The sequence below is a fragment of the Choristoneura fumiferana genome, chromosome 23, assembly GCF_025370935.1.
Source record: "Choristoneura fumiferana chromosome 23, NRCan_CFum_1, whole genome shotgun sequence".
Classification (NCBI taxonomy): domain Eukaryota; kingdom Metazoa; phylum Arthropoda; class Insecta; order Lepidoptera; family Tortricidae; genus Choristoneura; species Choristoneura fumiferana.
Genome location: NC_133494.1, coordinates 16,909,545 through 16,937,472, shown reverse-complemented (window position 1 = coordinate 16,937,472; position 27,928 = coordinate 16,909,545). Strand labels below are relative to the sequence as shown.

The window sequence follows — 27,928 nt, the reverse complement described above, 5'->3', positions numbered from 1 at the left end:
TTGTTGAACAGTGCTTCAAGATGACAGTATCGTCCGGTCCAGACCCAGTGGTTGGTCGTAAGGACATACTAGCTCATTTTTGAAGACGTATGTTCGTGTTTTTGTATTGTTGCTGAGAAGAGACGTGCCATCCGGTCCATGCGTGGTCGAAGGGATGCACGCCTTCAATTATCTGATTGTGTCAAAAAAAAAAAAGACAAGAAAGAGGTTCATGGTAGTGATAGCCTTACCGCTCTAGGAATGTCAGGGTGAACGAGCGGATCGTGTGGTAAGCAAGGCTATAGATGTTTGTGTAATGTTGCAGGACTGCGAAACGAAGCGCCCGAGGACGGTCGCAAGTCAGTCCGGCCGTGACGGCGCGTCACTAGCGCCATCTAGCAAGTTACGTTGGAACGAGATTAGCAGCTGTCAACTGACAGCTGTCAGTCTAGCGAAGCGTCATCGTCGATGGTCGGCGGCCATGTTGGACGGCATTCAAATAACGTCAACAACGGCTAGTGGACCACGTCTCAGGCGAAATCGCAATTGTTCGCGTAATCCTTGAACTTTACTTTTTAGTAGTGATTGTGTGTGATTAAGAAAAATCTATTTTGAAGTCCCGTATATTAATTTTGTTGATTTATGGTAAAGAAGTTTGTTTCCGGAATTAAAATAACTATTGGTGATGACTTGGTAGGTTACATTATTTTAACCGCCCAATTACCCACGAAGTCGCTATGGACAGTCCTGATAAAGCTGGAGAATCTCCCATATGTATATGCATGGAACTGTCAAAAGCTGCAGATTTTTAAAGAATGGCCTGCAGGATGTCATAACATTAATGTTACATAATTGCTCTGACGCATTGCTTTTGAGCTATCAGCACTCTATTAACATGACTCGAGTTACCCCACAAAATTATGCCATATCTTAGTAGGGAGCCTACATATCCGTGGTATGCCTGAATGGCAGTCTTTTTAGTGCAAATCTTTGTCAATCTCCATAAAGCATAGGCAAATGAATTTATTCTATTACATAATTTTTCAATATGACCGGTCCAAGAACACTTATTATCCAAGATAAAGCCAAGAAACGTGGTTTGACTGGACTCTTTTATAATTTCATTATTAAAGGACACGCTTAACGCCGGTTTTGTAGCATTGTGATTGGTAAATTGTACGTATGTCGTTTTGTTTATATTCACCTTTAGATTATTATTATGTAGCCATGTTATTATTTTACAAATAGTGTTGTTTATGTCAATATTGTAATTGTTCATGTCAGAAGAAGGGATTACTATAGATACATCATCAGCAAAAAGCGTACAGTCAAATTCGGTTATGTCAGGCAGATCATTAATATATAACAAAAAAAGCAGCGGTCCTAGAACACTACCTTGTGGTACTCCAACTCTATTTGTCTGTACGGCGGACTTATGTATCGTGACAGAATTGTTATTATCAATGCTAGTCACCTGAACTGTTTAATTTCTAGTTTAAATGTTTTTCCACTTGTATTGTATTAGCCATGGGCTTAATTATATCGTACTTACAGAACGTTTTTAACACCCTGTTTTAACACTACTTTTAATTTGTAATTCCAGGTCAATCAAGTATCAATATAACGTGGTTATAAGTAGCTATTAATTATTTAAAATCTAATTTTCTTTTTTACCCGAACCAAACATTTTCATATTTTTCATGTCGTGTTGCCCCTATTATGTTCGTCGAACAATTCTGATTTCGCGCTATCTCTTTCACGCGTCGCCGACGCCCACCTGGTGGAAAGATTAACTAACGCGTTTGTGTTCCGATTCTGTTCCTGAATCGGATAATGATAATAATAAAAGGTTTTGTAAATTTGGGGTTTAGTAAATCTTTGTCGTTATTGACATTTTATATCCATAAACTGTAAACGTGTGTTGTATGTTTGAATGTTTCTCCGTCTTTCACGTAGAAACGGAGCGACGGATCGACGTGATTTTTAGCATAGAGATAGTTTATGATTTTTTATCCCGGAAAAATGCACAGTTTCGCGAGGGAACAGCGTGCGATAACCGAATCCCACGCGGACGAAGCCGCGGGCAAAAGCTAGTTTATTATAATTATGCATTTCTCAAATATGCTCAGAAATGTATGCGTTAATGTCACGAAATGAAGAAATGAAGTTTCTCATTTATGACTCCCTACAGGAGGGTGTGGTACTTTGTCGTTTTAGGGTAGCGACGAAGAAAACGTCCAAAAATCCCTCATTACTTGTTTTAATTGTTCAATACATATTCACTATTATACATTTACAAAAAAAAGCCGTGGTGACCGAATGGTTTGACCTGTGGTCTTTCAAGCAGAGGATCGTGGGTTTAAATTCCGGCTCACACCTCTGAGATCGAAATTTCATGTGCGAAATTAGTTTGAAATTTACCACGAGCTTTACGGTGAAGAAACCTGCACAAACCTGCGAAGTAATTCAATGGTGTGTGTGAAGTTCCCAATCCGCAATGGGCCCGCGTGGGAACTACGGCTCAAGCCCTCACGTCCTGATAGGAGGCCTGTGCCCAGCAGTGGGACGTATATAAGCTGGGGTGATGATGATGATGGTGACATTTTTACTAACATTAAACTGACAAAGGAAAAAAATACAAACAGCCAACCACCACTGTAAGCATAGTTGCGACATTAAAATAATAAAAAAAAACACTGGTGGAACTATGCTGGTACTACGAAGAATAGTTGAGGGAAGCTATGGCCCAAGCCCAGTCATTCTAAGAGGTTATTGAGAACGTATTTAGGCTGGATGCTTAAATAGTAGATTGAACAACAAGAGCATAAAACGAGCCATTTTACACGAGCATTCATATAGCCACCTGAGCCGGTACGGCGAGGGCGGATAGACACGTCGAGGGGAAAATCAGTTAATGCTCGAGTTCTATACTCTACTTTTCACTTCGATGGCGAGGAAATATAGCAACAGTGGAAACAATTGTTCACTTACTATGTACAATACAATACAATAACTCTTTATTGCACACCAACACAGTAAGCAGTACAGAAGACACAAGTATATACATAGAGATGTACCTTTTATTGTTCATGCATTAGTATTATAATCCATCTATCCCAGCCTATATACGTCCCACTGTTGGGCACAGGCCTCCTCTCAGAACAATTTTAAATTTTATTGATCTATTTCGATTGATTTGGTTGATTTTTAGTTTTATATAAGTTTTTTTTTTAATTATGTACAAACTTCTTTGTTTGCTGCTGTTTACACCTGATTACCTTAGTCTAAAACGAAGATTTTACTTTATGCACTATAGCATAAAAAAGTAATTTTATGTCGCCTAAATCCAGCATAAACACCAACTTTACGTGCATGAGAAGTGAAAAATGGTTTTTTCGTTCGACAACCCGCATTGTCAAGTTATATAAAACGTGACTCTACCCTCTGCACAAACACCTACATAAGAACTTTCCTCTGAAGAAACTCCACTCCAGATTTTATTCTTTGCTTAGAGGCTAGAGCCACGCTGCCTGTATAAAAAAAAAACTATATTTTACATAATTACCTCCGTATCTATCAATCGTCAGCATAAATTTATCAATTAAAGAAAAGGCTGCGAGCGCGTACTCCGCACGCCACAAGATATATGAAGGGAGACGACGATTCGTCTCCGTTAGTCGATTAATGGCACTAATTAATTGAGTTACACATAGACGGAGGGATCGATTATTGCGACTGAGGGAAGCTTGAAGGTTTTGGTGCGATACAAAACCGTAACTAGCTAAATCCCTATCCCGTGGGAATTTTGCAATAAAATACCAAAAAAATTGACAAGTAGAAAGGGTTAAGATTGCTTTTTTGGAATCTTTTTTTTTGTATTTTTTATTTCAATTCCAAATTTTTACTTTTACGGTCATCTCGTAAAACCTAAATTGAAAATACAAAAGCTTAAGTAGCTAAATAAGAAACAAACAAGCTGAGATATGTGGTGCATAGGGGAAATTCGTGTCTGTACCGTTGTCCAGCAGTGCTGTAGCGGTATAGCACGCGGCACGGAATGCCGAGGACCTGGGTTCGATTCCCAGCGCTGGTCTTATTTTTCTGGTTTTTCTGTTCATCTATATTTCAGTTTGTATTTTCAAGTAGAAAGGGATTTCTAACGACATCTCATTTGTCAAATACAATCAGGTAGTGACTAACTACCTGAAAAAGCCGTGGTGGTCTAGTTGACCTATCGCCTCCCAAGCAGAGGATCGTGGGTTCAAACCCCGGTCCGCACCTCTGAGTCTTTCGGAATTCATGTACGAAATATTACATTTGAAATTAACCACGAGCGTGACGGTGAAGGAAAACATCGTGAGGAAATCTGCACACACCTATGAAGCAATTTCATTGTATGTGTGAATTTCTCAATCCGCACTGGGCCTGCATGGCAACTTGTCCGAATTTCCCGAGTTGCCGGGGCTAACAAGCCCGGGGTGATTAGCCGGGTAATAGTTACCCGGGATTTTTATGAAGGTAACACTCGTTCTTAGAAGTAAATGGCTTTTGTTTGAAGGCATTAGAATGCTTACACATTATCCGACAAAGAACGAAAGGCACCGACGTTGCTCAAAGAATTAGTTCGGTGAAGTGGCGTTGGGCTGGCCACGTCTGTCTCAGGACCGATGAACGGTGGAGCAGACGATTCCTCGAAAGGAGACCACGGACAGGAAAACGTAGTGTAGGGCGTCCTGAGGCACGGTGGACGGACGACCTTAAGAGAGTCGCTGGCGGCGGATGGATGACAGGGGCTGAAGACAGGGTGTTGTGGCGCACCATGGAAGAGGCCTGCTGTAGGTTGATGATAATGATGAGAATACTTTAAGGCTATATGTATTTAGTACCTTAATATTTTTACTCACTAGTCCCATGACGTAAGAACGGTATATATGTGTTTGGAGTTAAATGTTATATGTTTTATTTTTCATTTTACTCAAACACTACGAACCGATTTTTGAAAACTTCCTTGAGAGTTTTTTTGCGAAATCTCCAAATTGCCAATTTAACTGTTAAACCTAATAGTTGAAGCGTGCAAAGCCGCGAGTGCAGGCCAGTTCATCATAAAATATCATATGTACATTAACGTAACAAAGGCTACATTTGAATCCGCAACCATTACTTAGCCATCAGCCCCACCCACCGTCGTTCTGAACAGTATTCACTATCTATCACGCCAGTTCATTGACCCGCTAATCATTGCACGTATTAGAAACCGCTCACAAACGAATGAGATATATATCACTATAGAATACTTAAAAGATAAAGCATAAAAAGTAAAAAAGGCCGTTTCATAAGCCTCTATTTCGATCAGCCATTGTCAAGTTTCGTTGACTTCAGCTTTAGTTCAAGCTAAGACGAAATCTGGTTCAAGTAAGAACTCACGACACTTCTATGAAAATGGAAGGTTGTTGGTTGTACTAAGTGACGACCTAGTAGTAGTGGACGTAGATCGGTTGATAGTCCCAGATGCCGCTGGAAACTTGAGGACCAGAGAGACGCTTTTAGATCTCTGGATCGAAGACTGGCAAGAGCTGGCTCAAGATCGTGAAGTATAGTGTAGTCTGACGTTGGAGGCTAGTAGTGTCATAAGCATTATAGCTCTTTTTGGAAAATGCTCCTGTCAGGCAAGTGCGTGTATGTTAAGAAATCGAAGCCTAATTCAAAATGATTTTTTAATAATACACAATATTTTATGTTGCCCGCGACACAGTTCGCGTAGAGTACGTTTATCGCTGTCCCGCGAGAACTGCAATTTTCTAGGATAAAAACTATTCCTATGTCCTTTCCCGGGACTCAAACCATCTGTACAACGAATTATAATATTAGTAGGATTTATCTAAAGACATGAGTTTACTTTTAATGTGCAAATGGTTAAGGCTCTGACGGGCGTTCGAAACACTCGTCTGGCCCTATACTATGAAGTGCAAAACTCGAACTTCGTATGTTGCCGTCCCGCTGACGCTTATGTCATTTAATACGTGAGTGAAAGGGACGGTGCGATACGAACTTCGATTTTCAAGTTTCGTGGTAGCCCCTGAAACGCCACGACCCCAGAATTCAGCAGATTAAGATCGATCACCGCGCTGAGTGAATAAATCGCTCAGTCTATAATCGACTGCGTGAGTGCAAATATATCGAGTGTGCTCTTTGCTCACATTTATCTTTGTAATGATGAGGAATCGATTCATTCCAGTTTCTTGTTTGATATAATTTCTCACTTTGTCAAAGAAATATTTAGGAATATCAAATAGTATTGAAAATTCAGAGTTTGTTATATTTACAAGCTTTTGTTTAGTTTCACCTGTCCCGTTGTCTGACTGTCTGTCTGTAATAAAATCTTGCAAGTTTAATTTGACCAATTTCCAGTAGTCAGATTGACTTAAAATTTGGAATACTTATGTAAATCGCGTGATATAGTAGTGACATCCTGGTAGCCCAGCCAGGATCATCTCCGCAGGACGGAACTCTTCAACGGTTAATAGCATCGACTTGAAATTTGGTATGCAAATGTAGTTTGGGTGACAATGCAAGTACAGTTAACAAAAAGTACAGTCAGTAAAAAAATCTTGAATTAAAAATGTCATTTTTATGGTTAGGTTATTTAGAGGTAAAATTTCACAATGGGGTCGGTAATTTCAATAGCTTTGTCATTAGCGTAGTGGTGTCATGGTCGGTATTGGTGGGTTTATAAATCGGAGGTCTAGATTTCAAATCTAGGACAGACGCGACATAGATTTTTTTATTTGTATATTTATTTAGTTTACGTTTTAAATAAACTTTTTTTTAAACCGTAGATTACACGTATCTTCTTAATCCAACGGAAGAATAGTTCCAACGGAATACCAGCGTCGGCCGCAAGGTTGGCATCATGCTGAGTCCTTTTTCATTTCTTTGAATCTACAAAAACAAATTGAACAAAAAGTGTTAAGCTCCAGCAAAGCTCGGTCGCCCAGGTATAATAACCGTAACTAAATAAATGAAGGAACTGTACACAATAATTTAACTCACACGTGAAGTACATTATTTTTATTGATATGGAACTCCGCATTCAATAAATTATTCCAAATTAATTCAACAACTTTTAAATCTTAAACAAAATTCAACAGCAGCAAACAGCTCAAAGTAACAGAGCAATCGCGACAGCAGTCGAGTAGTTAATCCCGTTGAGCTGGCTCGTCAACGAGTGCTCGCCTCTGATACTGACTGGAGATTAGTTATTTGCCGACTTCAAGAAGCTAGCTGTCACCTGATTGGTAGAAATTATTTACCGATGAATGAAATGTCGCTAGGGTTGTCACTTCATTTTTGAATCGACTTCAAAAAAGTAGGTTCTCAATTCGGGTTTATGTTTTTTTTGTGTGTTTGTCACGCGATAACTCCGCCAATTGTTGGGGCGAATTTCAAAATTCTTTTTCAGTTTTAAAGGACATACTTCCGAGGTGGTCCCATTGACACCAAGTCAGGATCTGATGATGGAATCCTAGAGAAATCGAAGGAAACCCTCGAATTTTTAAAGCACACCTAATATAGCGATTTTGGCATTTTTAACACCAAGTCAAGTATTTACTTTGAGAAAGTATCATTTGGTGAACTGGACCTGATGATGAAGACCGTAGGTACCGGTACTCTGTTATAAAATAATACAACTATGCCGTGTTTGAGCTTAATATAATGGTTGTGAGATGCACTTTAGCTACAAATCACTAAAACTATGAAAAAAATATATACCAAAAAATGGAACCGGCTTTCTTCTAGTTTGAAGTCGGTGCCATAAGCCAGCAGGATTAAATTAATTAAATTAAAAAAAAAATGTTTATTGCCAAAAAACTTAAAATAAATAAAATAAAATAAAGGAGTGATTAAATCCAAAATAGCCAAATACATTATGTAAATGAGGTAGACGACTATAATTCCACTCCTGCTGGCTCGTGCTGAGGCACCGATTTGAAACTGGGAGCAAATTATTTCAAGGTTTTTGAAGGCCATTTTTTGGTAATAATTTTTTTTCGTAAAGTGCATTATTGGTCCTTTCACATATTGACCAGAAGTAAGTAACATCTCACTCTTCTATTGTCAGCGTCCCTAAAATCTGAACAAAGCGTTTTCGCTCGTCCAGCTCGGGCCAGTCTCGTGCTCCGCCAGCTTCAGTGTTCCCTGATCACTACAATGTGTTCTAGGGTGAATGGGCATTTTATTGGGCAAGTGTGTTCCTTCTTAGTCCAAATTTTTGCTTATGATCAGGCGTGATTGTGTTAAAACGAAAGCCTATTTCTCTGACACAGGATAGTGTTATGATTAACAGCTAGTATATTAAACAATTAAAATTATAACGTTTTAAACCTTCGTGATTTTCACTCATAGTCAAAATACCACCAACGGGACTTATTAGTGATCAAGTAGTTCGAAGGACTCGCGCTGCTAGGCAGACTTGACACCCCACACTTCAGTCTACTCGTGACCACGGCCACTGCAATGTTGCCGAAACGTCGAGGTAAATATTACTCGTGTGTGTTAGTGGGGCTTCCCGTTGGTGGTATTTTGACTATAAATAAAAATATTTAAAATGCCGCATCTGGTTTTACGTTTTGAATTAATGAATCCACTGTTTACTTCAGATACAAATAAAGATGAAATTTTAACAAATAAAGAAGGAAAATCATCATCATCCCAGCCTATATACGTACCACTGCTGGGCACAGGCCTCCTCTCAGAACAAGAGGGCTTGGGCCATAGTTCCCACGCGGGCCCAGTGCGGATTGGGAACTTCACATGCACCATTGAATTGCTTCGCAGGTTTGTGCAGGTTTCCTTACGATGTTTTCCTTGCAGCTCGTGGTAAATTTCAAATGTAATTCCGCACATGAATTTCGAAAAACTCAGAGGTGCGAGCCGGGGTTTGAACCAACGACCCTCTGTTTGAGAGGCGATAGGTCAAACCACTAGGCCACCACGGCTCTCACCACGGCTCGGGTTTGGAAAATCAATACTATTTTTTTATTAGCTACATTGCCCAGAAAAAAATCGTTTATCGCCGTCCTGCGGGAATCATGCGCGTCCCTGAGACAGAAACTACGTATCACCACGGGTACTACATTTAATCAAAACCGTTTTAGCCGCCTAAACCGTTGAAATGGCTTAGACGAAATAATACAAATAATAAGTTAAAATAACTACATTGAATCACTGATAAAAAAATGTTCACTTCTCATGCTCGTAAAGGAGGTATTTATGATGGATTGAGGCGACGTAAAATTACTTTTTGCTCTAGTGCATAAAGTAAAATCTTCATCTGAGACCAAGGTAATCAGGTGTCAACAGCCACAAACAAAAAAGTTTCTATAGGTATATCTTTTAATAATTTTTATTTTATGTGAAACTAAAATTCAATCAAATCAATCAAAATAAATCAATAAAACTAAATATTTATGATTCATCGGTGATGTTGTATGAAAAATATAAGGTACCTAGTTAGTGAACAATTATTTCTAAATGAAAAGCAGAGTGTATACCGGCTCGCTTAGCTATTTGAACGCCCCGGGTAAAATGGCTTGTTTTATGCTCTTGCTGGACAATCTACTATATATTCAACATTAACATAACCTAATCAACTAACTGTTACATGGTTAAAAAAAATAACCTTAAAAAACAAAAAAAAACGATTTTGCCATTTCAAAGTTCATAACGGCATAACCAATTTTAACGAAACATAGCTAAGAACCACAGCATAGCAAAGAAACTCACTTTCACATAAAAACCGCATTAAATTATCATCGTCCATCCGTTTGAGAGCTACGATGCCACAGATAGACAGAGACATTGGCGTCAAACTTATAACACCCCTCTTTTTGCGTCGGGGGTTAAAAGGTTACAAAATATTATTATTTACGTCGATGTGCGCATTACAACCCGCTCCTAAAAACCATATACTTAATTTCTTCAAAGCCGACTTGCTCCAAGTTATTAATTTTAATTTGCAACTTAACCATTCCGCATTAGGGAATGTTTGTTTGTACAAAACTCCAAGTTTGGAGGTGAGATTCATTCAATTTACTTTGGTCTCGGGGTTATTGATTCCGTCCCTAGGGCGGGAAGTTCGTAATGTTGTTGTTTGTATATTGTTTAATCGTACGTGCCAATTAATTTCTATTTGTGAACATAGATAAGTTGGTATAAAGTATTAGTGCGGGTTTGGTTGCGTATCGGCAAGTGCGGCGTATTACGTCCACCAACGAGATGGATGGATGACTTGGTCAAAGCTAACGCGTGTGCAGGGTGGATTGAGAACTTCATGCACACCGTTGAATGGCTTTGCAGGTTTGCGCAGGTCCTCACGATATTTTTCTTCACCGAAAAGCTCACGGTTTTCGAATGTAATTTTGCACATGAATTTCGATACTTTACATAGTCGTAAAGAGTCCATATTATATCAAAGTACTTGGTCACCACGGCTCAACCAACTATTTGTAAAATAGATTTATATCTTATAATATAAATACCTACTTAAAGTAAACTAAATTCTACAAGTTGCATTGTTTGTTTTGCCCTGTTCAAAGCAGCAAGGTGCAGGTAAGGCTGCGTCTACATGATGGATCGGCTTGAAGATGGATGGCAGTGTAGAGCCAACTTAATGCCAGGTTAGACTTAATGCATGTGCCGTCACAGTTTAAGAGCAGAGACGATGGAGCGAAGGCAATTAAGTCATATACTACAGTTATCTTAAGATTTCGTGAGACATGCTTTGTAAATGAGATTATGTTCAAATAAGTAGCCAAAAGAAATAATAAATTAAAGGAAAATTAAATATTCACAAATACTATAAATGGAAAAGTTTGTAAGTCTGTTTGTTTCTTACCTCATGACGTCTAAACCGCTGAACCGATTTAGATGTAATTCGGTATACAGATAGTTTGAGTCCCGGAGAAGGATATAAGATAGGTTTTATCCAGGAGAACTGCATAGTTCAAAGTCAAAGTCAAAGTCAAAATATCTTTATTCAATTTAGGCTATAACAAGCACTCATGAATGTCAAAAAAATCTACCACCGGTTCGGAGAAACCTCTGCTAAGAAGAAGTTCCCACGGGATAGCGATAATCGAAATCTACCCGAACGGAGTCGCGGGTAAAAGCAAAAAAGTGTCAAAATAAATAGCAAAAGTTTGCTTATGTTATAAGTATAAAGCGGCTGATTGATAATATTTAATGATTAAAGCCAATTTTTACAGAACATCCCTGTAAATAATTCCCATTTTCTTTTATTCTTATTGGCAATTTACTGAGGTGTCTAGTCAAACTAATACAACCATTTAGAAATATTCCGAACTAGAATTTACTCGTGGCTTCGCATGTGTGAACTATTATATCCGGAAGTTACGATAAAATAAGATGAGATTAGATAAGACGAGACGAGACGAGACGAGACGAGACGAGATGAGACGAGACTAGACGAGATAAGATAATTTATTGAATTATTTGCAGCACAAGATATGTATTACGATAGAGTGTTTTTCAATAAGTAATCTACGAGTTAGTATATGTAACACGTTGAAATGAAATTTTGGGATTTTACTTAATATTTCATGGGGATTCCCAAAAAATCATCGTGGTTCTAAGACGTTGCATTAAAACCAACGATTCCAAGTTATATAAATTTAAACTCACTTGTTTGAGATTTAAAGATTTTACCCTGATGACTGAAAACATGGGGATAAAAGGTGCCAATGTGTTATTCCAGATACCCAGCCTCCTGCATGCCAAATTACATTCAAATCCGTTCGGCCATTTTATTATAAAGGAGTAACAAACAAAAACACATGCACACACAAAGTTTCACACTTATAAAAAATCATACAAACTCATTATTGTGTATCTCGCACAGCCGAAACGCAGTATTTTTACTGACTAAAACAAACCAATGCGTGTAAACACACACATTTTTAATTAAACATGTAACTCTCACACTCCCAAATCTGACGCGAACACCTGATGGCTGGCATATGAATAATGCTCAATCTACGCGTTACATATTCATGCGCTGTTTAAATCAACAAATGGATTGTTGTATGTTGTACACGACACTATGATTTCAGATGCGAGTGACTTGTAGTGCCAATTAATCGAAGTTATAGTTGTGCTCGGTGCATCCATTTTGAAATTTATTTTCTTTAGGTACTAAGTATACTTATGTAATACTCGTTATGTTGTGCTTGTCTTATGTTTGTCGTGGCATCATGCTGAGTGGGGACCTGTTTAGTGACATGTATTTCTGGTATTTACATAAAAAAATAGTTTTTTAATAATTGGTATTATTTTTTTTAAATCATCCCATCATCCCAGCCTGTATACGTCCCACTGCTGGGCACAGGCTCCTCTCAGAACAAGAGGGCTTGGGCCACAGTTCCCACGCGAGCCCAGTGTGGATTGGGAACTTCACACCACCATGAATTGCTTCGCAGGTTGTACAGGTTAACTTCGATGTTTCCGTCACCGCAAAGCTCGTGGTAAATTTCAAATGTAATTCCGCACACGAATTTTTGAAAAACTCAGATTTGCGATCCGGGGTTTGAACCCACGACCCTCTGCTTGAGAGGCGATAGGTCAAACCACTAAGCCACCGCGGCTATATAAAAATATAATATATAAAAATTTAAAATAATTGATATATTTTAATAGATTAATATTTGTAATGCTTGCAAGCAAAACGTAGCATTTTAATAATTAGGTACTTATACAACTCACTGTGTCTGGACATTTTCCGTACGGAATTCTAAAAATTTGGAGACGACACAAAAAGTTTAATAAAATTCTAATGATACACCTAAACGCATTTGGTCCGTACATACCAGTTGGAAGAATTCTGTCTGATTGTCCTTAAATCTAATAAAAAATTTGAATGACCCATCTTGCCTCCCTCTTTGCCTCTTGCCTTGTTTCGTCCCCGAATTTCTTACCACAGTAAGAAGATTTCGAACATTGATGAGATAGGTTAGGTCAGAGTTACATTGAGGGAAAATACAAGGTCGTATTAAAAAATAAACTGAAGCTATATAATAAACATTGCTAAAAATGATACTTAAGATTTTTCTTCTCCACATATTGCTTGTCAATTATATAAGTGCGTTATGTGTGTGCTGTGTTAAATGTCATTTTTCCCAAAGTTTTTTTACAAATTCTTACAATAAACTAATTCATTTAGCGTTTGAATGTCCGCGATACCATGGCGCTTCCATAACGACCGAGTGGGCAAGCGCTGATGTTTTTTTAGTGGTTTTGCTCCCTAAAGTGAGAGACCCAAATAACTTTATACTGGAGCCTCTCCAGGCCCGAAGGTATGAGTAAATAATTTGGAAAACCCCCGACTTTGTCACTTCAAAGTTCAATATCTCAATAACGGCTAAACCGATTTTGATAAAACATTTCTAAGAACCATCGCTAGGAAACCTGCTTTCAATTAAAAAAATAAATTTTAATTGGTCCACCCGTTTAAGAGCTACGGTGCCATAGACAGACACACATAGCGGTCAAACTTATAACACCCCTCTTTTTGCGTAGGGGGTTAAAAAGGGCATTTAGTATGATGTAAATTTTATACCACTATTTGTTACTTTTTTTTAATTTAAATATCATAGCTTGTATCAGAAAATATAACAAACTACTTGAGAGGAAGGGCTACGAAATAGCCCGAAACATGTCGAGCTAAACTCGGTTTAAGACGTGAGTTATCCGTTATAATAACATTTAATATGAATTATTTACGTCAATAATTCCAAAATATTCTAACTTGCGCCCACAGTACACCGTGCCTATTGAGAGATTGTTTCATCAAATTATTTAGCCATCGGTTTTTACCGATTTAACGAGGGCTCCTCTGAGACACGCCGGGTGCTTCGAGTGTACAAAAAAAAGGTTTTTTTTTTCGTTTTAAAATGGATACATGTTTATTAACTGATAAAGTGCAGCAGTATTTAAATTATGACCAAAAGCGTGATGTACAGTCACCAGCATTAATATCTACCGCAGCTGAGCGTGCAAAAATATCTGACACGTCCTTCTGGCCCTAGAAATAGAGCTGTGGGTGGTAACTGTACATCGCCTTTCTGGTTTATATGAACATTTTTGACGCCTTGAACATGTTTAAGGCCTAGACTGTACATTCAGTTTTGATGATACACATGACTTGATGAGAGGCTAAAAAATAATTATTATTTTTAATAGGATTCCGTACCTCAAAAGGAAAAACGGAACCCTTATTTTAGGATCACTTTGTTGTTCGTCTGTCTGTCGGTCAAGACCCTTTTCTTTCAGGAACGCGTGGAGGTATCAAACTGAAATTGATATCAAATATTCAAATCTGCGGTCCCTTGAAGCCCTGAAAAAATCAAATTTCTTAGTCAACGCAATCAAAAGTTACAGTCATAAACAACCTGTTTCCATAAATTGCAGTACACTGAAAACCTAAAGGGCACTTCCAGTTGTCCTAGAAACTTGAAATTTGGTATGAAGGTAGCTATTATAACATAATCTACTAGAAAAGTCTAAAAATCTTGATTTTTTTATGTCTGTCTGTAAATATCAAGGACCAATATAATCTGACCCAACACTGCGTAAATTTTGTTGAAGAGAAGGACTCTGTGTACACTGGATGTTCAATCACTCGGGGGGGAAAGCGAGTAATGTGTTAAAGACTCGATTCCCGTTTACATACCTATTAATGTTTACGGAACCCTCGATGCACGAGTTCGACTCGCACATGCCCGATTTTTTTTATTTTAAATTTGTCGAACAAGGTTAATTTTATGAAATTCGGGTTCCCGCCCCCCCGAAACCCGACAACCCGAATTTAATTTATAAAATTAGTAATGTCAGTGATAGTCTAAAATATTGTGTTGAACAAGGTTAGTCTTGAAATTCTTTGAGGAAAGTAACGACGCATAATTCAAAGCTAACGTTGGCGAAGCCTTGGTTTTAACGCTATAGTATTTCAATGGTGTTGCTTTGAAGGAAAGTGCAAAAGGTTCAGAAAAAATCAAGGAAACGTAAAGGGCTGAAGGCTGGGAGCTGTCGCAAGTTACAAGACTACGCGGAGAGAGTATAGACCTCTCTTCTAAGACGCTAATCTCTTGACAGAGTGGTATTGTCGTCTGTTGAGAACTAGTATAGTTTACAATTATGCTGTCTTTCTTGGGGGAATGGTGTAGTGGTTTTCCCTTGTTTTCACCGCAGAGCTGGAGTTCGAAATTCGTAGTCGGAAATAGAGATCGCCACAACAACAAAAAGAACAAATAATACCGATATGACCTTCAAGCCTTTAAGAAAAGAGCGTACTCCTACCTAAAATGCCGGCAACAGGTGTCCATGGGCGACGGTAATCGCTCACCATCAGGCAATCCGTTTGCTCGTTTAGCCCCTATTCCATAAAAAAATAATGCATAAGATAAACCATTCGTTGATGACCACGATCATCAGTCATGAGGGTTGCAACTAGACAGAGATCTCTGCAATAATCCTTTTTACAAGCTTTTATTAGGTTGACCTGTCCCGTTGTCTGTCTGTCTGTAGTCAAATCTTGCAAGTTAAATTAGACCAACTTCCAGTAGTCCAGTATTTTAACAAAAAACTTTTTTTCGATCAGTTATCTTTATTACCTATAATATTATAAGTGCGAAAGTTTACCTACTAATTTTATAAGTGCGAAAGTTTTGTAAGTCTGTTAGTTACCGCTTCACGTCTAAACCACTGAACCGATTTAGATGAAATTCGGTATACAGAGAGTTTGAGTCCCAGGGAAGTTTTTATCCAGGAAAATTGCATAGTTACTGCGGGATAGCAATAAACGCATTCTACGCGGACGAAGTCGCGGACAACTTGTATTAAATAAATATTTTATGGTTTCTAATACCGCTACCGCTTATAACTTACACCACCCCCTTACTGCCCTCCGACTTTTTATCAAAGAGCTCGGGCCGACCTAGCGGACTATAGACTAAAAGCCCTGGTAATTGGACCCTAGAATTTGCTGATATAGCTACTGATTGAGTTTCAAACTGTTCAGCTGCCACTGAGCTTATAATAGATTTTCACTATTTGAGTTCAGTAGTAGAGGGTTTCCTTTAGGCAGTTGTCTCACCGCCGGCGAGGAAACGATTGGCTATCGACTATTTTCTCGCTCAAGAAACGAACAAAAGATATAAGATCCTGTGTGAGTAAAAGATACACATATATTAATAGTTGATCGCTGGCGGTTCACACTGCCGGCGAGAACTCGCTCTTACATCATTTGTCGCAGCGACAAGAGCTAAGACTCGCTGAGCTATAAAACTAGCTCAGCGATACTCGCTCAGCGCTGTTAGCTTGGCGGCCGCCTGGCTCGAGCGAGTAGAGCGAGTAATCGCCCGTCGTGCTCGAACACCCGCTTTTCACTGCTCGCCCACTCGTTTCTAGTTACTCGCTCTGCTTGCTTCTCGCTCATCGTCGGCGGTGGGACAAGTGCCTTATGCAGGGCTACACCGGCCACTTGCTCAGTACTATGTCGGGTTAATTTAGATACGACTCTGCTTGCCTTGCCGTCCCACGAGTGGTGCCTACTATGCTGGTTAAATGCACCCATCTTTGAGAGTGCAGTGATTGAGCCGTGGTGGCCGAGTGGTTTGACCTATGGCCTCTCAAACAGAGGATCGTGGGTTCAAACCCCGGCTCGCACCTCGGAGTTTTTCGAAATTCATGTGCGGAATTACATTTGAAATTTACCACGAGCTTTACGGTGAAGGAAAACATCGTGAGGAAACCTGCACAACAAACCTGCGAAGCAATTTAACGGTGTGTGTGAAGTTCCCAGTCCGCACTGGGCCCGCGTGGGAACTACTGCCCAAGCCCTCTCATTCCGAGAGGAGGCCTGTGCCCTGCAGTGGGACGTATATAGGCTGGGATGATAATGAGTAGTTGACCCAATTGTACTAATAATATCTTAAATGTGAAATTTTGTGAATATACATATATGTTTGTATAATGTGTGTGCGTGTGTTAGTTACCCTTTCACGCTAAAACGGCGTTTAGGATGAAATTCGATATGTATATAGCTGAACATCTAGAATATCTAACGTATTTGTATTTTCTTCCCAATATTTCCACGGGATAGGCAAATAATCTAAAATGGCTGTTTTTAAAGTAATAACTTCAATGAAAGCCGGATTTTTTGACTGTTAATTCTTCACGCAAGAATGGCTCAAGGCTCAAAATTCGGACTAAAGATAGGTAGAATTTTGCAGTAATACTCGATCATATGCTCGATACTCTTTCGGGGTCGAAATAAAATCTAGAAATTTTGATCCGCTGGGTAATTAGTCACAAAATTTGGCACTGCACTGTTGTTTTTAATGCAACCGTTAATAAAGACTTCAATGTAATTCCCACGGGAATTTTGTTAAATCCTTAAACTTAAACAACAAACGCAAGTTAACTGAACACTGAAATAAATATAATGGTATTTCAAAAATATAATGGTGCTGTTTAAATAGAATAGAATAGAATATAATAGAATACGTTTATTTGTGGAACATAGGTATACATAATCGATCTTAAAGGCATAACATTCAGGAATCTCTATGTTTTGCCAGTAGGCGTACAAATATTTCTGTTTTCCTTTAACAAATCATTAACCTAAGTCTAAATACAATAAGTATTCACAGCAGCAATAAAAACAAAATTTAAAAAAATAACCAAGTAAGCGCGTATAATATAAATTATTAAATTTTAAATAACTATTTTAGCGAGGATTTTTATTTAAAAGTTTAGATCTGTTTATTTATTCAAAAAAGACAACGGAAATGTGTAATGCCAGATTATCGAATCAAACAGGGAGAAAGGTTAAAGTTAATTGTTTTATTTACTTTGAACGATGAGCGGATTAACGCTGTATTGTTATTCGACGGTATATCTTCAAGAATTCATGATTCGTGACCAATTAAGGGGCGCTTATCAAGTTAATTGTACGATTATTTTTTAACTGATTTACATGTAATTCGATACTACCGTTTTCTGACATAATGACAGGTAAAATCGGCACTGGAATTACTCAATAATCAATATTTACCATAATAATCATAGACGAAAGTAATTATAAAATTCACATAGGCAATGTCTTTACACCGTGGATGGAAAATTTTTTTTTTAATGCATATTGTGTCTTCTTTTTTTGAATCCACCAAGTAATATTTGAACACTGCGATCGAGTTTGATGGAAAAGTTAAATGTTATGATTGCAGGTGGCTACCACCATCTTGCTCACTAATCCTGCCGTGAAACAGCAGTGCTTGCACTGTTGTGTTTCGGCGTGGAGAGTAAGACAGCCGGTGGAATTACTGGCACTTGAGGTATCCCATCTTAGGCCTCTAGGTTTGCAACGCATCTGCAATACCCCTGGTGTTGCAGATGTTTATGGGCGGTGGTGATCTCTTACCATCAGGAGCTCTACTTGCTCGTTTGCCATCCAGTCAAATAAAAAATAATAATAATAATAATTGGTTAAAATAGTTAAAATTGCCAAAACGCGTTTACTCGACTTGACAAAACTATTTAGGTGTGGTAAAAATTCAACTGCTGTATATAATGACGTACGCGTTCGAAGCCGCAAGTAAACAATAGTCTTCAATAAATAGCAAGCAGGACTTGAAAGGTATCTCATAAGCAAGGTCTTTAAAGCACTTACCACTCTGACATACCTTTCCAAACTTCAAAACAGCAAACTAACCTGTTATTGTAGACTGCGATAGCTTCCTTCCACAATTGTTCGGCAAAATTCAATCAATTATGGTGCAGTCTCCTTCATTAAGTCCCCTATAGACAGACAGACATAATCCGATTTACTTCGAGCAGATGTGACATTGTTAGTTTTTGTTTATTTTGAGTAGGCAAACGTGCTTAGTTTGGTAAGTATGAGTTGCTTGTTATAGTAAACTTCGGAAGTGGTATTATGCAACGTTAGTTTCTGATCTTCTTAAATTATTCCAGGGTAGGGAAGAGTGGCGGAGGAGAGAGGATGCCTTTGACCAGCAGTGGGCTGCCAAAAAAAAAGTAAAAAGTTTTTTCACACCTCTCCTTCAGAAAAGTAACTTTTCCTGCCTGACGAGAGGGAGCAAAGTGCAACTTTTCTGATCAAGGCTTTTCTAAGTGTTTTATTGCAAATGCCATTTCTGAAGTTGATAATTAATTGTAAAGCCACGCCATTTTCTATGCTGATTGTTCTTTAATAATATGTAGAATATATATTTTTTTAAGTTTCTTAACGCTCGGTGTGAAAAGTTGTATGAGCCACTCGGGAGCAAAATTATTTTTCTCTTGGGCGTTAACACTTGAATCCCTCATTACGCTCAGGATTCTACTTTAGAATCCCACGCTACGCTCAGGATTCTACTTTAGAATCCCACGCTACGCTCAGGATTCTATTGCAGAATCCTTCGCTACATTCTGGATTCAATGTACGCCTCGCCGTAAATACACCATTTTGCTCCCTTGTGACACAAATAACTATTAAGCATCTTTGAGAAGCTCCGTAAATTATATGAAAATGGGAAAGTTCGTGAGCTTGTGTTTTTATTTCTGTTTCGCGCTAAACAGAGTCACAGGCAAAAGCTAGTTTTAATAAGTAGTAGCAATACTTAAAAGGGTTAAAGGCTATGCTTAAAGCAAGGTTCTCTTTAAAGCACTTCATTAAATAAGAAAAACGATTTACAAAGTGTAGGTATAATTATGTTTCGCAAGAGGCCGAAGTACCAATAACTATATTAAATTCAACAAAGTAATAAAATATATTACGTTTCAAATTTACCACGAGTTTAACGGTGAAAGGAACATTGTGAGGAAACCTGCACACGACGGCGAAGAAATTTGATGGTGTGTGTGTAGTTCCAAATCTGCACTGGGCCCGCGTGGAAACTACGGCTCAATCCCTCTCGTTCCGAGAGACCTGTGCCCTGCAGTGGGACGTATATGATGATGATTGGTAATGAAACTACTAAAAAAAAATTATTATTCACTAACCAATTCAATCCATTCATTCACTGTCATTCACAGATAAATTCAAACGAAGCTAAACCACTTTTAATAAAAAGAGCTCATTTCTATTTTAAAATAAACTCAAATCGCACTCAACTGCACTACAACCTCTCTCGTTAAACTCCACATTTTAGCACGAAATGTAATATAAAATGCCTAGAGCTGTTCCATTCACTATGCTAGGGCCGGAGCATACTGCTATGCTCTGTATTCTGTAATATTTATATCCCATCAAAAATATAATTGTAAAATGAGAGCCAAGTTCAGTATTAAGAATATGCGTCGTCGTTGACTTAACCGACAAAAAATTAGGATCTATAACTAAGAACTGTGGCCCAAGCCCTCTTGTTCTGAGAGGAGGCCTCTGCCCTGCAGTGGGACGTATATAGGCAGAGATGATGATGATGATGATGATAATAGTTGGCAAGTTTTGTGTAGAAAATCCTGAAATTATAGTTACATGAAAGTGAAAAATTCTAAAATGAATTTATATAACAACTAGCTTAAGCCCGCGACTTCGTCTGCGCGGACCTAGGTTATCGCGCGGTGGCGCCCTCTACCGAATAAAAGGTATCCTATGTTGATCCTTGGGGTTCAAAATACCTATATACCAAATTTCATCAAAATCGGTTCTGTGGTTTCGACGTGAAAGCGTAACAGACAGACAGACAGACAGACAGACAGTTACTTTCGCATTTATAATATTAGTAGGGAAGTAGGGATTTCTTGTTTCTTGATACTACTGCCACAATGTTTGCTAGTTTATACAACACAATGCATTTATTTCGGTTGTGATGTAATGCAAGTTAAAGACTTGACATGGGCACATTTTACCAACAATCCAAATGTATACACAATGCATTTATTTCGCTTAGGATGTAGTTTAACTTCAAGACTTGATTTGCCTAGATAAAAAAACAGAGACACTTAAATATACCCGATAATAGTCTATACGTATAATACACATGGCTGTATGGCCAGTTGCTTTTTCTTTGAACTTGGCTGGACACGCTGCCGTGTATCTAAAGTGCTGTACGGAGCAGAGTGATTTGAGCAAAGAGTGATATAGTTTGATGCAATAGTGCTGCATTGAAAACGCAGCGCCGCGGCCGGACAAAAAGTGCACTGGCAATTGAATAATCCATTACTTTTCGGTGCACGTTATGAACGGACACAAGACCGGTCTAAGTGGAGAGCTTTGGGGGAGGCCTATGTCCAGCAGTGGGCGTCTTTCGGCTGACATGATGATAGTAATGATGATGAACGGAAGTATTAAAATATTGGCCTCAATATATTGGCCAACAGCTACGATTTCAATAAAAAAAAATTATCACGGGACAATTCACACCAATTGACCTAGTCCTAAAGTAAGCTTAGCAAAACTTGTGTTATGGGTACTAAGCAACGGATAAATATAATTATATAGATACTTAGATACATACTTAAATACAATTAAACACCCAAGATCCGAAGCTTCGTAGTTAGGTGCTCTAACCACTAGGCCATCTGGTCGTCTCAAGTTGCATCGTATCATCATCATTGTCATATCCAAGCTAGATGGGCAGATGATATCCGTAAGTCAGCAGGACCAACCTGGACCAGATTCGCCGGATCTAGGTCAACATGGAAATCCATGGAAGAGGCATATGTTCAGCAGTGGACAAATATAATTATGCTGAGAAGAAGAAGAAGAAGAGAAGATGTCATGTCCTCATTGACTATTTGCCAGTTTGCAGCCCAATTACATAAAAAACCGGACAAGTGTGAGTCGAACTCGTGTAGAGAGGATTCCGTACGATGAAATATTGTAATGTTTTTTTTTATTTGTGTACCTACTCCATTTTTTACACAAAACATTTTTAGTGAATGAATGATTTTTTTCTGTACATTTTTTCATTTTTAAGCCCGGTAGTTTTGAAGATAAGGGGAGATGGTAATTTTTACCTGTTTCCTTAAATAACTTCAAAACTATTTACCTTCAAAAATATATATATATATATATATATGTATTTGAAATCCTCACACCCCCGTGTGGTGTCATGTTAGAATTACACCTCTCCATTTCTTCCGTGGATGTCGTAAGAGGCGACTGAGGATATTGGTTAAGGTATACCGTAGGCGACAGGCTAGCAACCTGTCACTATTGTACCGTTTTCGTCAAACTTAAAACCTAAAATTGCTAAAAGTGGCTCCGAAGCGGTAACGTTTCGTGTGCTCTGCCTACCCCATATTGGGGAATACAGGCGTGATGTTTGTGTGTGTGTGTGTGAAATCCTCACAACAACCTCTTTCATTTGCTGTATCTAGTGACTTAAATTTCAATTTCAAATTTCAAATAATTTATTCAGTAAATAGGCCGCAATGGGCACTTTTACACGTCATTTTTTTAAACTACCAGCGCTTTCCGAAAGACCATCATTGCCAAGAAGAATGCGCCGCAAGAAACTTGGCAGAAAGTATTTTTTCATAATAATATAACTCACGCGTGAAAAGCCGCGGGTAAACAATAATATGTAAATAATACTCCACTAAGTGTAGATACATGTCAATATACATATTATTATATACATATAATAGTAGATTATTGTCGTGGCCTGGAAGTAGGCAATTGCTAGTTGAGTATGAGTATTAAACGGACGAGCTTGCGAGTCCGTTTAACTAATACGAAGCCAGCAATTGCTATTCCAGCCGAGACTAATATAAAGCTTTTCTCAAAAATGGTGAATAATTCTGAAATAGAATAAACTTTTTCTCAAAATATATTGTAAAATTTAATTTTATTCCAATATTTTTCTTATGCTTTCCCGCCTTTTTTCATTAAAAATAAACTGCAGGTGTATTTTTCCACCGAAAACACCACAAGCTATTTCAGACCCAATAGAAAAAGTCCGGAGTTCCAACAAAATATCTGATACCAGCCATTAGACTTGGCTGTATACGACTTGTGCCAATATTTCCATGGCCTTTTTAACTTTAAAAAAAATGTGACTGATTGCAGGCGCGCTAATTCATTATTGTCGAGCTAGCGCGCCTGCAATCTATTTTTTAAAATTTTTCGCTGACCATAAACTATGTACTTCACCTTCTGATATGTAAAGAATAATGTCAACTTTTACGGACATTTTTGAGAAAAACATATTGATACAGCAGTTGAATTGAAATTCCGGGATTTTGCAAATTCCCGTGGGAATTCACGAAAATTACTAAGACGTCCTGTACTGATTATTTGACAGGTTGACAGATGATTAATTATGACGAAATACTAATTGGAATCATCCTATATGCAGCGTGACGTCAGATTGATGTCATCGGCACGAAAAGTACGGGCTCTGCTTAAAACCTACGTCTTACTTATATGTTCGAGTATATTAAATTTGAACCCAATCAAACCAGTAGTTTTGGAGCAAATTGACTGTGACAGACGGATAGACAGCGAAGTATACAAGTAACCTATTTTTTTCCATTTGAAGTATGGAACCCTAAAAAGCAAAATATACGTTTTTTTCATCACAATTTATACATTTTACTAACTTACGTCAATTTTACACAAAACCATTTTTATCGTTATTTTAGCAAAAAACTTGCAAAACAAAATGTTAAATAAATTAATCATTTAATTCAATTAACCGCCCCACATGGCCCACACCCCAGCAGCCGGGCCCAGCCATATGGCGAACCAGGGAACCCTAATTTTAATAACGTGCATTATTTCTACACCCATACCGCTGCCATTTCACTTAGATTTGAAAGCCAGCGAAGTACCTTTTCTCACTAAATGCCAGACAAGATTTTTTAGTTGTTATATTCAGTAATGCGAATTAGCGAATAAACGTTTCTATTTTTATTTCTATTTTTCAGTAATAAAATTAGGTACCTATAATTATTTTGAAGAAATTATACTGTAATTAAGAATTTTATGTAAAAAGAAATAATTAAATAAATAAAAATAACAATTAAAAATTAAATTAGTTCTCTACTCCCAAATAGGAAAACAAAATGATAATCCTCAAAGTGAATTTCTAAATATCTACTTAAAACTCAAAATGTAAATTAAAAAAAAACGCGTTCATATCATCCTCCATTTTTGAACTCGGTTAATAACGTCAAAACACTCAGTGATCCAAACATATAACATTAGAACGTTACAAAGATTTCTCTATTAGACAAATATTCGCAGTAACACGAGTTATTGAGATATGGTTCTATAGAGGCTAAGGAACTAAATTGGTTGTGTGTACTGTATTTAGACGGCTACATTAAGTGGGCAGAAGCTTAACGTTAAGCTTGTTGGTATTTTGTAGACTGATTGAATTGTTTTCTTACTTGTGGGGCTGGGGTTTGGTTTTTGTTTATTTATGTGCATCCCTATTCCGTATGTGTTCAAAATCTGTTGTTTAACCATAACCTCTTGCAAGAAACTTGGCAGAAAGTCATTTTTCCAAAACAAAATATAGAGGATGGACGGAAGTACGGTTACATTTTTTTTTTCAGTGGGGATTCAAAATAGTATATAGTAATCAATGTAACACTTTGGATATTTCATATAGACTTAATTGAACTTAAATACAGCCCCACAAAAGTCGACCGGCGAAAATCGAAGACTCCAATCAAACTCTCTAAATACGACACGAAAGCTCTTTGTGCTCAAAGAAATAACGAGCCGGTCTGTCTGTCTGTGCTCAACTGTTAAACACTTTGAAAGTATTAAATTAGGGGAGGGATTGTGAAAACTTGCGCCTGTGTGCGTGAGGGTGATTGGGTAAAAGGCTTTTTAGTTTTTAGACGGTAAAAGGAGGTTGAGAATGGTTTTTTTGTCGTTTTATTTTTGTATGTGGCTGCTGGTCTCTATACTGTATGTGTTTTTGTTTTTATTACATCTAAGAATACATACATATTTATATCATACAGTCAAGGAATTTAATTCATGGGCCACCAAAGGAAAAGTCATTACGACTTTCCTTGTTAATTAATGCGATGTCACTATGACGTTTACTGTGAAATGGTTCCATGGTGGCCAATGAATTAAACTACTTGACCGTACATACGTCTAAAATAAATATAGGCAGTGAGATAAACAGCAACAAATAAATAAATAAATTATCATAAAGCTAATTATTACAAGATGACAGATAGTGTTCCTTAAGCATAGATTTAATTATAAATGAAAAAGATTAGACTAGAATCCTGTCAAACATTCATACCATACTCGGTTAAATATCATTGGGAACGATACACTCGAAATTGTTGACTACTATGTAATCTTGGGCAGATCCAGTTAGGCAGTTCTAACTTCGACAAAGGGGTCGTCTGAAGAATCCAACTCAAGTGAGCAGCCTTTGTGAAACTTCGTGACATCTCCTCGTCCAACATTCCGCAGTGCCTGAAGACTAGAGTCTTCAACCAGTGTGAGTTGCCAGTGATGACCGAGAGATGACTTGGTGACTCTAAGATATAATCCGAGACTGTTGGCCTCTTGGAGAAGCTCAGAGTCATAAAGAGCCAGAGAAAGAGCTATGCACTGATTTTCTTTCAAAAATGCGCTCAAAAACTCGCATCGTAGACGTAGGCAAAGCTACCGCTGGGCTGAAAAGAGATCGTGCTAGCCATGTCAGCTGCATACACGTAGAGAGATGGGCACGTCTACCACTCAGTGCCTCAAGACAACTATCGGTACCGCGACAGGCCAAGGCAAAGATGGCAGGATTTCCTAAATACATTCCTGAGCCAATGGTGGAATAAATTCAGAAGGGCGAGTTGGACTCTGAAGGAGAGACCTTTTCCAAGCTTTTGGGAAGCCTTTTTGCTATACTCATCATCCCGTAGATAAACCCTGAGCATAGCCATCTTTATAGATCGCTGAACAACTTGGAACCTGTTTATAAGGCTTATAACTGTGAAGCACTGAAGTGTGGTAGTGGGAACACTACTACAGACTAACAAAAAAAAACGCTTAAAAGCGGGACTCTAATTTTGCCCCAAAAAACATGTAATTCATTCGTGAAACGACGCACGCGCGCGCGAAATAAATCTTTTCACCTGGAATTACAACCCTCAATTACATTCAAAACGTGCCATTTATCATTCCCGGAGAATCAGGAATTTCTAAGAAATCGTTCTTTACTAAGAAGGAATTGCTAAGCCTAATTTATTGCAGATAAGAGTATGGTTTTAGGAGTATGAGTATAAAAACTGTTAAAATTTGATTTGTCAAATTATACTCATACTCCTAAAACCATGAAAAGTAGTTATTTAGAAGGTTTCAGTTTTCTAGGACTCTACTTTTTTGATCAATAAAATAATAATTGTTATATTTATTTATCCTTTAACTGTGTCCCACTGCTGGGCAAAGGCCTCTCCTCTTGACTGCCATATCTCCCTATCCAGAGCTATATTGGGCCACTCACTCAGTTCTGCGTCCAGGTCATCTCGCCATCTCTGCCTCGGCCTGCATTGCCGTCGGTGGCCGTCGTGTAAGCTCGAAGAACAGATAACCGTTGGGGTATAAAATTCCTCGAGTGGCGACCACGAACCGGGTGACGAAGCATTTGGCAGGCCTCCCTAGTGGGTCGACTGACGAAAAAGCAATATATTATGTTATTACAGATACCCAGCTAACAAATGTTATCCAAATTCATCAACCATTTTAGCGTAAAGGAGAACAAACATGAACATAATACATACCGACTCACAAACTTTTGCATATAATATTAGAAGGATTTATGGGGGAGGCCTATGTCCAACAGTGGACGTCCTGCGGCTGGTATGATGATGATAAAATGTACAAAAACTCCCTACTGTAGTTATTTAAGTCCCTCGTTGGGAATCGAACCCATGTAGCTAGTACATTAATAGACATTTCATTGCCCCGTGAAAGCATTTCGCTGTGCCGTTGAATAATGGATGAGTTTAGACGGAGAGCTTCTTTTAAGGATCTGCAAATAATGTTTAAATTGACAATTTCACCAATTTTGACCGGACTTATAATGTAATAAAATGAAACGAGAATAATATAATGTGCTTGCACTGTTGTGTTTCGGCGTGGAGAGTAAGACAGCCGGTGAAATTACTGGCACTTGAAGTATCCCATCTTAGGCCTCTAGGTTGGCAACGCATCTGCAATACCCCTGGTGTTGGAGATGTTTAAGGGCGGTGGTGATCACCATCAGGAGACCCACTTGCTCATTTGCCATCTATTCGAATAAAAAAAAGCTTTCTCTTTTATTATCTGGTGTTTGCATTGACAACATTCATTTTGCAGGCACAGATTTCTGAAAATGAGAGTTACTACGCGGGCTCAGAGCAAATTGGAAAATTCCAACAAACTATTGAATTCCTTCGTAAAGCTCATATTAAATTTCATAAATTGTGAACCCTCTGCTTAAAAGATCATAAGTCAAAACTACTGAAAACACATAATATTTTGTATTAAATTGTTATCTAATCAACTACCTTTCAACATTTAAATTATACCATTATAATAATGCATTTGTCATTGAATCTTATCAATATTTTAAATGTAAGTAAGTATAAATATCACGCATCTTTGTTTCTACTATGACTCAAGTAACAAATTACAATCTTCAAAAAAGACAATTTTAAATCAACCATGTAATCAAAATTTACCCAAATGACTGCATCTCCTTCTGTGTGATGATGTAATAATATAAAAAAAATACAGACTAAAAACAAATAATCAAACTGAATATTTTTTATAGAATAAAATCCAATAAATTTGCCTTCTGTGATCGTCAAATATTAATAATAATAAAATAACCTTGATTGAAAACATTTTTGTAGACAAACAGCTTTTAAGGTTAATAAGCATTTTCTTTTAAAGTCTAAATACATTAACAGTCTCAAG

At 37.9% G+C, this 27,928-nt stretch overlaps 1 protein-coding gene across 1 annotated transcript in view; it reads left to right on the top strand.

Moving 5' to 3' along the window:
• The window catches only part of LOC141440825 (uncharacterized), a 972,542-nt gene that overhangs the window by 287,106 nt on the left and 657,508 nt on the right, over positions 1 to 27,928 (top strand). The window lies entirely within an intron of this gene.